Below are 16,027 nucleotides of genomic sequence, written 5' to 3' on the forward strand. Positions count from 1 at the left end.
GAGTGTATTTACATGCACAATCTTACACCAATTATGCTTAATAATTATGCAGCAACATCTATCAGGATTCCCACACCTTCGGAATGTTGGATTTCCACGACTTTTTTTAAAAGTGTTTTGTAATCATTTTAAAGAGACTTTTTTTAGTCTCACAATTTCCATGATTTTCCTGTTAAGATTTACATGTATCTATCTATCTATCTATCTATCTATCTATCTATCTATCTATCTATCTATCTATCTATCTATCTATCTATCTATCTATCTATCTATCTATCTATCTATCTATCTATCTATCTATCTATCTATCTATCTATCACAGATAACTTTATATTCACTATCAAATCTTCCATGTTTTTTCCATAATTAAATAGTTTAAAAATATTTAAGATATGTAATATAAGACTGTAGGCTGTTTTAATTAATGGCAAAAGGTCATAAAAAGTAATTATTGCTGGATTTCACAATATTTCACCATCTTTACGGTCTGACGTAAGAAAAAACATCTTTCAAAATCTCATGCGAAAATCATTGTTTTTTGATAGTTGTCAGTGCATGTTTTTTTTTTATGTACACGTAAACACATTCAGTCAGTGATGAGATTAATCAATAACTGCACTGATCAAAACATGGATTTAGACACGACCCCCCTGGAAAGAACCTGACTAGGTCTGCTGTGGTCTCACTCTGATGTGCAGACGGCAGGGGGCCAGGTAGGATTCTCATTAGAATAGCATTAGGGGGCAGGGTTGCAGATATAGTTTAATGAGAGTGATATTACTACTCGATCCCACCACACCCCTCCCTTTCCCGGATATATAACGTCTGCTGTTCCATTTCCATCCCTCCAGAAGAACCTGTATTTTCAGTCAGGCATTCCCTGGATGACTTTGAATGAGGGTGCGAGGACTGATAGCACTTCTCACCTTGGATGATCTTTCATGCTTTCATGCAACGTGCAGGATGAGACACGATCCACAATCAAGGGGCTCACGGCGTTACACATACTCACATTTGAGGCAAGGGTGTGAAAGCACTCTCTCATAGAAAAGGGCAACCTCTTGACGCATAGGAAAACAGAAGGATCAGAGGGATCAGACTGGATAGAAACAGCAATTCATAGGGGATTCTATACATTAAGGATTCTAAAATGCTGTACCATCAAATAAAAAACGTAATAAATATTTGCCTTACACCTTCAGTACATGCGAGTATACACCATTTTAGGGGACGTTTACACAACATATATAGGCCTACGACACACGGCATAACAAAATGCATTTTGGCCGTTTATTTACACGACACCGGCGTTTTGGAGGCTTGAAAACACAAACACAAAGTGCAAGTTTTTGAAACCGATACCATTATCATCTCGTGTAAACTACAAAAACGCAAATTTCTAAAAACGGTGACGTAATGCGCATGCGTATTACGTGTTCATAGTCTATAGGCGCGTAGTGTTTCTTTAAAAAGTGACATCGCCAACTACTGGCCTGACATGCATAGCGTTTTTAATCGTTTTTGTGAATCCGTGTGAACGGGATCGTTTTGACAACATTGTCGTTTGTACACGAAAAACACAAATGGAAAAAAAGTTTCTGTTTTTAGTAGATTGTTGTCGTGTAAATGTACCCTTATTCATTATTTTCTAAAACGTTTGTAAAAACTTTTTTTACAAGTACATGAATAAAAAGTTTTTTTAGTTTATAGTTGTTATTTTGTAACTAATAATAAACTAACATAATTATGAATATTTAAATCCATAAATATTGTTTTTGTAGGATCAACGCACATTTTACCAGAACTAACCTCACCTTTTTTGAAAGATAGCTACTAAATAAGCTGACAACTCTAAAGTAAGAAAACTGCTTAAGAATAAAGCAATAAGCCACACAAAGGCCAAGGGGTGTTCTTATGCATTTTCAATGGAACACATGGCTCAACATTCTCCTCCAGGTTTTAAGACTATAGAAGACAAAAACAAAATTAAAACATCTCTCAGGGTCCACCATGCGACAAGGATTCACAATGCATTAGTGCAATGGAAAGCACCGGTGTGGAAATGTGAGACCCCAGTGGCTCTAGTCTAAGATTTTCCTGCACGCAACAGGCGTATTGTATTTTTAGGGCAGATGGGACACCTGTTAGTTGAGGACATTAAGGGTAAAAGATGCCCCCTGGAGGCTGGAACGTGATGAAAAGGAAAACACTCTTGAGAAAGAGAGAGAGAGGGGAGCAGAATAAGAGCGAGAGAAATCTGCTTCAGAGTTTTTCAGTGCATGGAGTGTCCTTGATGCCGCTCAATCGCCAGGCTAGTTATGAGAGTAAATGCGTAAATGTCCTCAGAGACACGGTGCTCTGCCGTCAGAGAGAGGTGGCTATTTTCAAATGCCAAAAATAATACATCCCTCGAGGTATATGAATTGGCACGATTGATGTAAGAAAAACATTCAATCTATTTCATTAACATACTGAGCTGCCCAGCACAAAAATCTGAAAGTGGCATCTGATAACTCAAATTTAGCACATGGCAGTTTTTTAGTGATGCATAATGCACTTTAAAATGCAAATATGAAAATATGCAAAAAAATGTTTTATCTAAAACTGGAAATAAAGTTTTAGTATTTACAAATATTAAAAACAAAGAAAAATTATAGTGTAAAATGAATTTCTGGGATATTTCTGGAATACTAATTGACAGGAAATCAACACCTCAGCCTGGATTTCAATTGTCTTACAAACTAAAGAAGAAGAAAAACAACATAAAAGGCTGCCAGTCTAGTTATATAATTTTGCAAATAAAAAGAACAATAAAAACAAAATTGGAGTCATGAAAAGCAATTCTAATTCTGGTTTCTCATCCAATAGTGCACACAGGGCCTGTTCAGATGAGAGCATGTGTTTGAATACACCTGCCACAAATTTACATATTTCTCTTTTTAATAATTATAAGAGACACTCATAGCAGAGATAATACAAAACTGACCGGCAGAGACTCTCATGACAGTCATTCATTACAAATAAAACAGAGGTGGTCACATAGCACAGAATATATGATTTATAGGACCTTTGAGGTCAATAGATGATGATAATAATAATAATAATAAAGCACATTAAATTAATCAAATGCAGCTCAAAGTGCTGCACACATAAAAATATTTTAAACCAATAAATACATTTGAAAGGGTGTCTTGACTAGTAAAACATCATAATTAAGGTTATGACGCAATTATGACTTATCATTTTTTTGTAATTGCAACTTTATGTCACATGTGTTATGATATATACTGGATCTCGGTGTGGGCATACACTGTGAAACAATCAATAAGTTATGACAACATACGTTTTTATATTTATTTAACTTTTTTTACAACTTTTTAAGTTACTTTTTTTTACAAGATTCCAAAAATTTAAGTTGACTCAAACATCCAAGTTGATTGTACTTAAAAATTTGACGCAGCAACTTTTTTACAATGTACAGTAATTTGACAATGTGTTTTTTTGTACTATTAATTATTTAATAGTTTTATTATAAATGCGGAAATGGGAATGTATTAAATATGGGGGGGGGGGGGGGGGGCTGGCTGTGCGACATTTCTATCTGCGCACAGAGAGAGAGAGAGAGAGAGAGAGAGAGAGAGAGAGAGGGGGGGGGGGGGGGGTGTTAATAAAAGCAGAACTTTGATTAACCTTGTGCCTGAAACTCTTTTCTCTACCCAACAATTCTTCACATGCAATTCACCAATGTGAAAAGAAGGCAAAATCTGCTAATGCCAGTGTGGTGAGGCAGAAAAGCGTCAAAGGAGGCCATTTACTGCGGGGTTTGCAGATGTGAGAAATGGCAGCTTTGAGGTGGGTGGGAGTGAACCGCTCTGTCCTTGTCTCTCTCTTTCTCTCCGCATCGACCTCTTTTCCATCTTGTATAGCTGCTGCTAAAACTCACAAGCCAGTATTGACAGAAGCCAATTACTCCTCACTTCACCTGCTGCAAACAGGATGAAATAGCAGTGGCATACAGCATCTGCGTACACAAAGACATCTCCACATTTCCCTTCTCCTACATATCAAAACAAATTGATTAACAATAAAGATTCACTGAGCGCTCGACAATAGTCTGAAGCCTTGCAATGTCACAACCTACCAAAGGGTGATGGTCAGTTTAACTGAAGAGGCACAAACCAATTCATACCAAGGCGGGAATATGTATATGCATATGTATGTGGGTGTGTAAAAGCCTTTCATTATTGTAACTAGAAATAAAATCTGATTTTTCTCATTTCTAAAAAGCAATTGAACATTTCCTCAGACTCAAATGGTGTCTGGACCTGCATTAACCTTTTTTTTAAAATACATATCTCCCCTGAGGGTGCTGGATAATCCATCTTAAATCCAGATCCAGATTAAGGTTACTGGTGTGGAGTGACCGATTGCTCTCTGATCCCAACTTTACTTCATCTAAGGAAACGAATGAACAGACGACAATGATGTCAAAATCATCCCCTTTCACACAGATCCACGAAAATGACAAAAAAAAGCTGTATTATGCTGCCAGGCCAGTAGTTGGCGATGACACTTTGCAACAAAACACTATGAGCCTATAGACTGAAAACGTAATAAACATACGCATGACGTCATCGGTTTTAGGAATTCACGTTTTTGAAAAATTTTTTGCGTTTTTAATGAAAGCGGTGTCATGTAAACACCCCTTAGTCTGATGGAGATCATTTCTATTAATAGATATTATGCATACAGCAGTGGAGTGATATGGAATGATGGAGTAATATAATAAAGGTAACATGTACATTTTATTCATGCTGATGTGTATGGACGCTTATTTCCGCCACGGAATAAAAACAAAAAAACGGTGTACAACAAGTTTATTTCTCACAATTCATACTTGCTATGAATACTTTCTATAACTGCAGAATTGCTAGAATTGTTATAAACTCAAAATTGCAATAAAAAAGTCAGAATTGTGAGATATAAATAAACTATATAGAAAAAGATATATAAAAAACAAAGTCGCAGTTAAAATATGATGGATGGATGGATGGATGGATGGATGGATGGATGGATGGATGGATGGATGGATGGATGGATGGATGGATGGATGGATGGATGGATGGATGGATGGATGGATGGATGGATGGATGGATGGATGGATGGATGGATGGATGGATGGATGGATGGATGGATGGATGGATGGACATTTTTAATTGATGCAGCAAAATCTTACATTTCAAGTTGGATGTGATAAAAATGTAATAAAGTCTTTAAAAGTAGTATAATATGCTTTAATTGCAACCAGCAGTCTAATAAGCTTGATGATGTGAACCAAGAAGAAAAAAGCTCAACTTAAAAAACAAACAAATATAGCATCTCATTTTACAAATGAGATGGAAGGAAGGAGGCAAAGCAGCGCTCCACATGAGACGAGAGTGCAAGTGCGTTCACATCCCTGTCTCAGCACACTCTCCTTGTCTGCAGTTCCGGTCGCCATGGAAACCGTTCCCAAGGCTCTGAAATGTCCCCGAATGGAAAGAGAACAGTAGGGAGGGACAGAAAAAAAAGAAAAAAAAGTCTTATGCACATCACCAAGACAGATCCCAGAAACCAGAGGAAAAAAAACATAGAAGGTCACAGAAACACACACATTCAGGGATTCATATTGCATTATTTGACAAATGACTGCAGCTTTTAAATAGCCCAGTGGACAAGGACAGGCTTGATCATTTCAGGGTCGCTGTATACGTCAGTTAAGACGACCACTAAACTTGAGATGTAGAATTAATAATATTGAGTAGGAGTAATCATCCGAGAGATCTGAAGCCTGACTGGTGTCTGACTGACGCACACTGGCTTCAGTTTGCCAACGCTGTGTGTGCTGTGGGCCGGAGCTGCGCATTGGGTAATTACAGAGAGGTTAACGAGACTGACTTCTCTAACGAGATATGAATCACACCGCACACGGAGACTACGAGGTCTGTGATGCGGCTATTTATACTTTATTTTCCTTTCAAAATGAACATTAGACAAACACCGCCAGTTTGTCCATTCTAAGGCCGTGATCTCGAAAACTTTGACATTTCTCCTAATTCTCAGTCACGGCGCATTTAGAGCACGAATGAAAAAGGCTATTTATTTTTGACATTTACATTTATATTTATTTATTTAGCGGACTCTTTAATTCAAAGCAACGTTTAAACGAGGAACGCTGCAACACGAGTGAGATCATCCTAATGAAATTGAATCATAGAAGTGCTGAAAAGAAATGGGTATATTCAACCCAAATACTAATCTCACATTTAAATCAAATAAATGTGAATACAACTAAAAAGGAATAAATTAATAAATAATAAACTAAACTACTAATTACATTATAAAATTAAAGATTGCAATAGTGATTGTGTTTGCATCATTATCCAACAAAGGCCAAAATAAACGCAGAACCCCATGACATCTCTCTACTTCTTGCACTGAAAATCAAGTAAATCCTGAAGTTGCCCATCCTAAATTCCATGACTGTTCCAAAATGTGCCAAAATACAGGGAGGTACCATAGAGCCACGTCATGAACACACATCACAGATCCACCTGGTTTGACCTGATCAAGCTACTGTCTGTCTCTCAACAAAGTGCCGTTTTTAGACCTTCCATGCCAGCATCCCTCTCATTCTGCCTGACGGAAACTCCTACGAGTGTGCGATGGGATGATTCTGGGAAGACTACGGTTGATTCCCCCCCCCCCTGTAGCAATAGTGTTTGGATCACATTAGTGTGTTTATAAGGTGTTGGAGTCAAGTGCGACTTCTCACTCGGATTATGAATGTTATGACGAGAGCGTCTTGGATTTCACACAGTATTACATAATAATACTAATAGGAGGTACATTCATAGACTTGAAATATACAACACCAACCAAAGGTGGGAGAATATCAGATTGGAGGACACCATTGACGTAATTAACAATGATTTATAAAAATAAAAAAAATTGCTGCTTCTTTAGTTCAAGTTTCAGGCTGGTCTGTACACACTTGCACAAGAAGGTCCTCTTATTTCATTTCTGGTGTATACACGTCTGATTTTATCAACAGAGCAGTGTCTTCTGCTGAACAGTAGGACCGTTGTCTGAGCTCTTTCTACTCTTTCAAAAGGCTTTAAGCGATTGCATGACAGGCACATTCCAGGTTTGGGTGGGACAGGCTATACACGACACAAGGATAAATCAATGAGAGTGATGTGATGGGTGCATGCAATGACATGTGTGCAAAAATCTAGATTTTGACGCATTTTTGTCATTTGCTAGATTTTTTCGGCTATGAAACAGCCACATTTAAAAGGAATAGTTCACCCAAAAATGAAAATTCTGATGTGTCATCACAAACACGTTGTTTATTTTTTTTCTCTCTCTGAGCTGCCAAGCTCCTTAAAGCACAAAAAAACAACACTGTAAAGGTATTGTCCTTACAACTTCTGCACTATTTTAAAGTCTTGCAATAGCTTTGTATAAGACTGAAATTAAATAATTTAGGATGCAGTTACACTACCGTCCAAAAGTTAAGATGGTCCGATTTTTTTATGTTTTTGAAAGAAATTTCATATGCTCACCATGATTGCTCAGCAATTTATTTGATTGAAAAATTATTTTTACATTTTGTGTTTTATATATATAAAAATTGTGTTACATATATATAAATTAATATTTTATTCATTTATTTATGGGATTGCAAAGCTTAATTTTCAGCATCATTACTCCCGTCTTCAGGGTCACATGATTCTTCTGATGTTGATTTGCTACTCAATACATATATTTTTATTTTCTTTCTTAACTATGAAAACTAAATCATGATAATATTTATCTTAATATTTTGTTAAAACTGTAAAAAAAACACACAAAGAAAACAGGGCTATTTGAGGAATAGAAGGTTCAAAAGAACAGCATTTATTTGAATAAAACAAAATATTTTGCAATGTTATGTCTTTACTGTCACTTTTAATTATTTAATGCATACTTTCTGAATAAATATATTTTTATATATATATATATATATATATATATATATATATATATATATATACACATATATATTCAGAAAAATATTCAGAAAATAATTTTGGCTCTTTTCCTCACATAAATCCATCATATGAAAACAAATCAAATAGTGCTTTTTAAAGCTTGACATCATTGTATGCAAACAAGCAACATTAAATTAATTAGGGTTGTTCTAATGAAACAAAAATAACTGAGTAAATAATGGCAAAGTTTTTATTTTGGTGTGAACTACACCTTTCATTTAAAGGGGGGGTAAAATACTTAGTTTCAGTCAATCTCATGTTAATCTTGAGTACCTATAGAGTAATAGTGCGTCCTTCATATCTCCAAAAAGTCTTTAGTTTCATCATATTTATAAAATAAAAATACAGCTTTCCGATTCTATCCGGAAAAAGCCGAGGTCCTTGATTCTGGGCGTGGGCGGAGCTATAGAGTCAAGCGGGAGCATCCACAACATACAAACTGCATCCACTGTTCCAGTAACACTGGGTTCTTTGGGAAGCTGAACAAGGTAAACTTTCCCTCACATCCCAAAACACACTTTTTTGGAGACATTCTTGACATCAACCATTCCTATTTAGCGCTGCTGCTGATGATGATTTCCGGTAGTAGCGCGTCGATGAGCGCGGTCTTTCTCTCCTCTGGTCGACGTGTGCGTGAACGCGCTTTTCCGAGAGCAATGCTCATATAAGGAGTTCCACTCTGGTCTACGTCATTAGATCTACGATAGAAAAAAACCAGCCGAAACGTGTTGCAACCCGGAAGTATGATTTTCAGCACAGAAATTCTCTGTTATTCGTTCAAAATAACTTTTCAAACTTTGGCCATTATTAGCATGAGAATCCATCTCTTTAACACTGTAAACAACTCTGAATATATGAAACACCATTGTACCCCCCCTTTAAGGGAGAGTGCAGAGAGTTGTGAGTTGGTTTAGTGGGTCAGTTCCTCTCTGCATTTGTGCTCTCAGATGTTTTACAGGTGAACTGTAGCAGGTTTTTGCTTCTGCGTCCTTGACACAGTTAGCGACCGCTTCAGTGTCCGATTCCTCCTTGCCAAACTGTCTCCTTGATGATGACGGAGCAGGGGCCAATCGCGTTTCTACCACCTCGTCTCTTGGGTGGCGAGAGATGAAATGGAGAATGCAGGAAGATATAAGTTGAGGGAGCACTTTGGAGTTTAGGGGGACCGAAATAGATGTGACACACAACAGCTCTGCAACTGCCCAGACTAATGAGGCGAGGTTGAAGGAGAGGGATGCTCCCGGAGGTGCACACGCTCACGTCAAAGCCCCTGCCCCCCTCACCCGTGGCCTATTTCCGGTACAGAAATTCATTAAAATGGCCCCAGCGAGCAGGCTTTAGGGCCTCAACTGGGTCAAGGCAAAATAGTAAGCTCAAAGCATTCAACTCAATATCAATTTGTCATTTGACAGATTAGTCATTTTTCACACCTGCATCTCAGAGAAGAAACCACAGACCATCAACAACACACATGGTTGACCATTAATGTTTGGTTCCCACACGCTCCGCACCTATTCTCTGGTATATCAGTGATACTTAAATACATCTACACTACCAGTCAAACGTTTAGAATATTTATAAAATTATTCATGTTTTCGAAAGAAGTCTCTTATGCTCACCAAGGCTGTGTTTATTTGATGAAAAATACAGTACAAAAACATACAATTTAGAATAACGGTTTTGTATTTGCTTGTACTTTAAAATGTAATGTAGTCATGCGATGGCAAAGCTGAATTTTCAGCATCAGTCTTCAGTGTCACATGATACAAAAGAAATTAGCTGCTTTGATGCTCATTTCTTATTGTCATCAATGATAAAAAAAAAAAACAGTTGTGCTGCTTAAATCCATATTAGTTGGGGAAACCATGATACACTACCATTCAAAAGTTTGGGCGAAAGTAAGATAAAAAATATATACTTTTATTCAACAAGGATTCATTAAATTGATCAAAAGTGACAGTAAAGAAAACTGTATAATGTAAAAAAAATAAATAAAAAAAATCTAATTCTAATAAATTCTGTTCTGAAAATGTTTTGAAATGTTTTCAACGTTGACAATAATTGGAACCATTATTAATAATTGAGCACCAAATCAGCATATTAGAATGATTTCTGAAGGATCATGTTACACAGAAGACTGGAGTAATGATCCTGAAAATTCAGCTTTACCATCACAGGAATAAAATACATTTTTAAATATATTTAGATAGAAAACAGCTATAACACTTGGGAAGAAATAATAAGAGTTGCATGCTAGAATGCTATTCTAATTCAGTCAATGTCAAAATCTTGCAAGGCATCAGATAATAAATGTAAGATAGATACTTCAGATTACTGTGCATATTGTGGAAATGTAATAATGATATAATGTTTATTGAACAATGCAAATTTAACACAACGGTTGTTAGCGGAGTCATCGCACGTCACAACATAGTTTAAATGAGTAGTGTGAAGTTATTAGGAGGTTGAAAAGTACAGCAGGAAGAAACCAAGCAGCAGTTTTGCTTCTATCAAGTCTGATCAAACTTACAAGGACATGACTGCACGACATTTGTGTGACCTTTTCTTTCGGCTGAACAGAGTCCACTCCGTGGGTGTGTCCAACCACAACGCCACAGGCACCTGTCTCTGTGAAGGTCAAAGTGCTGTTTTTATACGTCTATAGACATGCATGTTTTATAAATATCGGGCATTCTCTCAGCAATATTTTAACTCATTTCAAATTCAATTAAGAAATTCAATACCCAGTTTCAACAATGGGAATTCAGTTTGAGTGTTAATTATGTATCAATTCAACCTTAATTTAGCAAATTAGTTAAATGAATCTACTCTGCCATTTAAAGAAACTGCAGAAAATGAAATGGAGTACAAACTGCTTAAGAATAGTGTTGCATTTTAAATACAACGAGCAAACAGCCTTTTTTTGCACAAAAATAAAGAAAAGCAAACAAATTGCTTTCAATGGCTTTACCTTTATATTCTTGAACTGAACTGGTGCTTTGCCTATAAGGCCAAAAGGCTGGTCCATTCATCCATCACCAAACAGCTTTTCCAAGTTTTTCCATGCTTTGTCCATAGCATACGATAAACGCATAACCTGAGGCGAGAAATATAAGGTTGGAAAACAGACAGTAAAACAGTGTGATTATAAACATCTGATTTAGTCAAGCAATAAACAGCAGGTGATCACAGCCTTGCTTGACTAGTTGATATTGAGTAACTTACATACATACATATATATATACACACACACACACACACACACACACACACATTTCAGTTCGCTGTTCTTTTGTTTGAAATATTTTTCATTGCAAAAATCTTTTGCATATTTTAATATTTTAGGTCATTGGGCTTTCTGAGATTATAAGCTATTGAATGTAAATCCCCCTTTTCTTACAAAATAAAAAAAACATGTAATTGAAAGCTAAAAATCTTTATAAACCCACAGTTTGATGTGAAGGGAATGGACTGGACTGGAATCACATTAAGGAAAGATAACAGATAATGACCTATTTAGTTTAGATTTAGCTTAAAATCTCATGAAACCCAGACCAGCATGAATTACCTACAACCTTAAGTGTACCATTTACTAAAATCTATAGATTAGAGATATGGCCTAAATGGGTGAGCCTGCTCCTTCAAGTAGAAGCTTATCCTGGTAACTTTTCTTGCCTGTCTAAAAGGGGAGAAAATGTGCATGATGGATGAGCGAGGGACAGGCCCTCCCATGAGGCCAGGCTGGTGACTAATCAATAGGCTGGCAGAGCGGCCTGGCTGCAGGGCTCCATATCAATCATAATGCACAAGCCTTGTATTCTCATCGACAGCACACAGTGGGCCAGGGACGAGTTGTTTCTTCTATTACTCTTGGCAGATGGACCACGGGGCAACTGAGCTGACACATAGCATTGCCAGAGTGGGAGAAACACTCATCATAAAAAGAGAAGTCGAAACCTAAAGTTTGGCTTATTAAAGTAAAGTGGGAGTTGAGATACATAAAGTTACTGAAAGGTCCTGATTGAACGATACACAATCCTGGCTTTATCTCCCTCTCTGTGAAACCAGGCCATGGAGAAATAGACTGGCTTTACCTTGTTTGAGTTCCTTCTTTTGTGGTTTGTGTCCTCAGTGTAATTTGAGAGGTTTTTCCCTGTCCTGCTTTCCTCCATTGCTTCATGGCCCTCACAAACAGATGCCATGCACTATTCTAAATGTGGCACTAGGATTATCATCAACACATTGCTCTTGTCAGCCTTCCTAGAGTTCCGGTGGTGGGACTTACTCTACTGTGGCAATTTAGGGCCACCTTGTGGTGTAAGCCAGTTAGGCAGGTGCACCTGTTTGCCACATGGTTTATAACAAATAATAAAAAACGCCCTGTGCGGTGAGGAAAAGGAACAAAGTGTTCCTGTGCTCAAAACAATCATGTAGAGTCAGTTAACAGAAGAGCTGATCCACAGCTTGTTTACGTTTCATTTGAGGAACTGCTGTGTGCACATATTTAAAACCCAAATATTGCAATCGTGTATTTATAAAGAACTTTGTTCAAGAATAGGCTAACCTGATTTACCCCCTATGGATCCGAAAATGAGCTTGATACATTAATAGATTTCAGTCCATGCTCATTTTCAAACATATTCAAGGCGCCTTTCCTTTATTCCAAATGTGCTCTTTTTGGATGTAGACTTGTGCAGTAATTTGTGTAAACTGAATACAACCACGTCATATTACGAACACATGAATATCCTCAACTCAGGAGGTTACATTAATCCCTATGTTGTATACTTATATATTTTTGCAGTTGATTTAAGGTTTTATTGTTATGGTAGATCATTGTCATAACAGAGTTATCTGTATACAGAAAATATTGGCAAACTTTACACTAAAAACAGATTTTGGTTGTATTATTTCAATAGGCTATTTTAAAGTCCAAGTGGTGAAAAACAATCTTGTATCATTGTGTATGCCTATGTGGTGCTTTTAATATGAACACCAACCATATGCAGATTCATAACATCATTGCCGAGTATTCTCTCCTTCAAACTGCTGTGTGATCTTACGAGTGGATCTATGAGCTGGTGTGAGTGGGGGGCGGGGCAATTTGCATATTCACAGAACCATGTATACTGAGGCATGGGTGGTTACATTCAAGGTATTTTAAGGCATGAAGGTTGGGGGAGTGAATTAACGTTTAAATGTGTAATTTTGGTACTCAAAGAGATTTAAGGGATAAAATTGACTAAGGTAGACTTTAACATTACACGATTAGCCCCATTGATTTCAACCCCGCCTACACGGTGTAAATGTAGAACTAAATTAAGAGGAACAAAAAGGTTATTGAAGCTTAATTCTGACCCAATTACACTAGAAATTGACTCACATTTCACAAACATGCATGTTATATTCTCACCTTAAGATTATCCATTCGCTCCAGCAGTAGTCCATGGGCCCCAATTGTGCAAGACAACATTCAAAAGACCCCACACGTCAAATATTAAAACTGGCACAATTTAACTTAAAAAACAAATTCATTTTGTGGTTACGTAAACTATGCTGATTAGAGTGGTGGAGACAGAGGGAACAACATGTTCTACACATTTTTGCCTGTTTAATATTTAGTCTCGAGTACTCTGGCAGAACCCTCGCTGAAAACCAGTTCTAAATGCATTTTAGGTCCATGAAAACCTGGTCACACACCACCATTAGGCCTTTGTGTGCTAACATTTTAATACAACTAAAACCTTTATGGAAATGACAGATTGCTATACAGGCAATACCGATGTCGTTAGGCATATGTGCATGCAGTCTCTGCATTTATGCTCATTTTCCTGTCCCATATATTTGAATGAAACTCATACAATGTATAATAAACAAGAAACAAAATCAACATGAAAGTCAAATGTGTGTTTTAATAGTTAATACAATCGATATTTACAAAAGTTCTCACAAAATAAGATCATATCACATGAGATGAAGATCTGAGTGCACTTGTGTGAGCTCACATTCAAACATTTACCACAGTTACCCAGCAGTGATGACCAGGCAGCCATGTGGCTTTGTCCCAAGGCTCTGGGTGGGTTGCACAGACAGCTGAGATCCGTCGAGGAGGATCAGCAACCTGTAAAAGTCTCTCAAAACACATGCATCCGTTGGCAGAACAATGCATGCACATTTGCTCAGAAACATTGCGACATCAGGTTACTGCAACGCTCTAACACCGCGTACATTAAGGGTGGAGCGGGTTTACCTGCAGGCCACGTGGTGGTGGCCGTACTGGAGGCGGGGCGTGGCGTACACGTCATCGCGTAGCTGTGACGCAGAGCGTTCCGCCTCCCTGAGTTGGAGTCTGCGCAATGCTGTGAGACAAGGAGAGCCGACAAATGAAACCAAATTCAACTCGTAACATGCAACTCAAAGAATTCTGTTGAACGCCTTGGTTTCAATAAAACATTGTTCGATATTACCACACATTTACATAGTGCTAGGTTAACAATAAAACCATTGTCATGTCACGCACATATTACTGTCTATGGTTTCACAGCTGCCAGGTCGTCGTCTCGTTCCGACGAAATCAAGTCAGGTTTCGGAAACACGTCAGATTTCATTCCTGAAGAACACGTCCTCGAAGTCTCGCTGTTGAAAGTCCAAAGATCTGTCGTAATCAGAGTCCGACGATGAGAAAACGTTCTCATCAAGTTGAACATGATGACTCTGCATTGTGAAATCAGGGCTTACATCACATGCCTCAAATGAAACATCTAATCGTTCAGCGTACACCAGGTCCATTAAATACTGGGTTGTGTTTCTTGGTGCCATGGCAACCGGTGGAACGTAACTTTTATTCCTCGTAACGTTGGCTGTAACGTTACCGTCGACACGGTCCAGGCACAGCTGTGGTCTCTTGACTGACCAGGCGCGGACCCGTCGTCTCCTTTCGCTGATTTTTGCACGCAAAAAAGTCTTCCTGTTTGATTTTGACCATTTCTTCTTATGAACAGGCGCGGTCTCGGTGTCCTTCTGGTAGTTTCCGTTCATTGTCATAACTTCAAGACACATTACCAAAAAAAAACAAAAAAACATACACAGTCGTTGCCTAAATGTGAGATATACAAAAACCACCGACTGATTGAAATATAACAGTGAAATTGAACCAAAAAAAGTCGAAAAGGAACACAGGATTCAGCTGCTGCTGCTAACTCTTCGACGTTCAAAAACGAATGACAAACGTGGCCGAGGAACGGACGACTTACGTACTTAACGAACTTGCGGAAGTGACGTATTTCGTTTCCAACGAATCAGCATTCGTCTCGTCTTATTCGGCGGTGATCATGAGACCATTGATTTGAACACAGTGCCCCGCTAGGGACTTATCAGCTAAACATTGCAACATATTCAAACATGAATAAAAGCAACCGGGAACTTTATAAACACACACAAAAAAACAAAATAGGTATACAAGCCATCCACCACATGCACGTTAGTTTTAAAACGTCAAAACATTGTTTTCCCCCGTATCTCGCGTTTTTAAATGCAAAAACGCCTTCAGTGAGATAAACGTTTGATGATGTTCTATGTTAATCATTTACATTAGGTTAGTCAGTCTGATTATGTATGCTGTGCTCAAGTTCAAGCTATTTCAAGTTCTGCGACCGTCTGTAGCTGTAAAAACAAAAAGCTATCTTTATGTAGTAGAAAGTGGTCTACAAAAAAGTGATGGCCGCTTTCGAATCGCTGCTTCATGGAGCTTCGAAACCTTCTCGAATCTTTTGTTCCGAATCAGTGGTTCGGAGCGCGTATTGAACTGGTCAAGTAGTAAAAAATAAAATAAAAAATATATGTTGTGGAAAACATCATGAAGAACATCACCCAAACGTTAAATTTTTCCAAAACAAAAGAGGCGAGGTACCTTGTCGACCTCACCAAAATGTCGGCGCCCCCAGGACCGATGA

The 16,027-nt window shown here is 37.8% G+C and overlaps 1 long non-coding RNA gene across 5 annotated transcripts; it reads right to left on the reverse strand.

Moving 5' to 3' along the window:
• Positions 1–5,504: 5,504 nt before the first annotated feature.
• On the reverse strand, positions 5,505–16,017 carry LOC307004902. 5 transcript variants are annotated; one of them, XR_013799176.1, is made up of 5 exons: positions 14,596–16,017; positions 13,489–14,434; positions 11,047–11,172; positions 10,606–10,703; positions 8,947–9,167 (listed from the first exon to the last, which is right to left on the reverse strand). It is a non-coding gene; the product is annotated as an uncharacterized lncRNA (long non-coding RNA). The 5 variants fall into 5 exon arrangements; XR_013799178.1 differs by having other exon boundaries at positions 8,959–9,365; XR_013799175.1 differs by lacking the exons at positions 8,947–9,167; positions 10,606–10,703 and adding an exon at positions 5,505–5,519.
• Between the last annotated feature and the right edge of the window lie 10 nt (positions 16,018–16,027).

The sequence above is a fragment of the Phoxinus phoxinus genome (assembly GCF_949152265.1).
Source record: "Phoxinus phoxinus genome assembly, chromosome: 9".
In the NCBI taxonomy this organism is placed as follows: domain Eukaryota; kingdom Metazoa; phylum Chordata; class Actinopteri; order Cypriniformes; family Leuciscidae; genus Phoxinus; species Phoxinus phoxinus.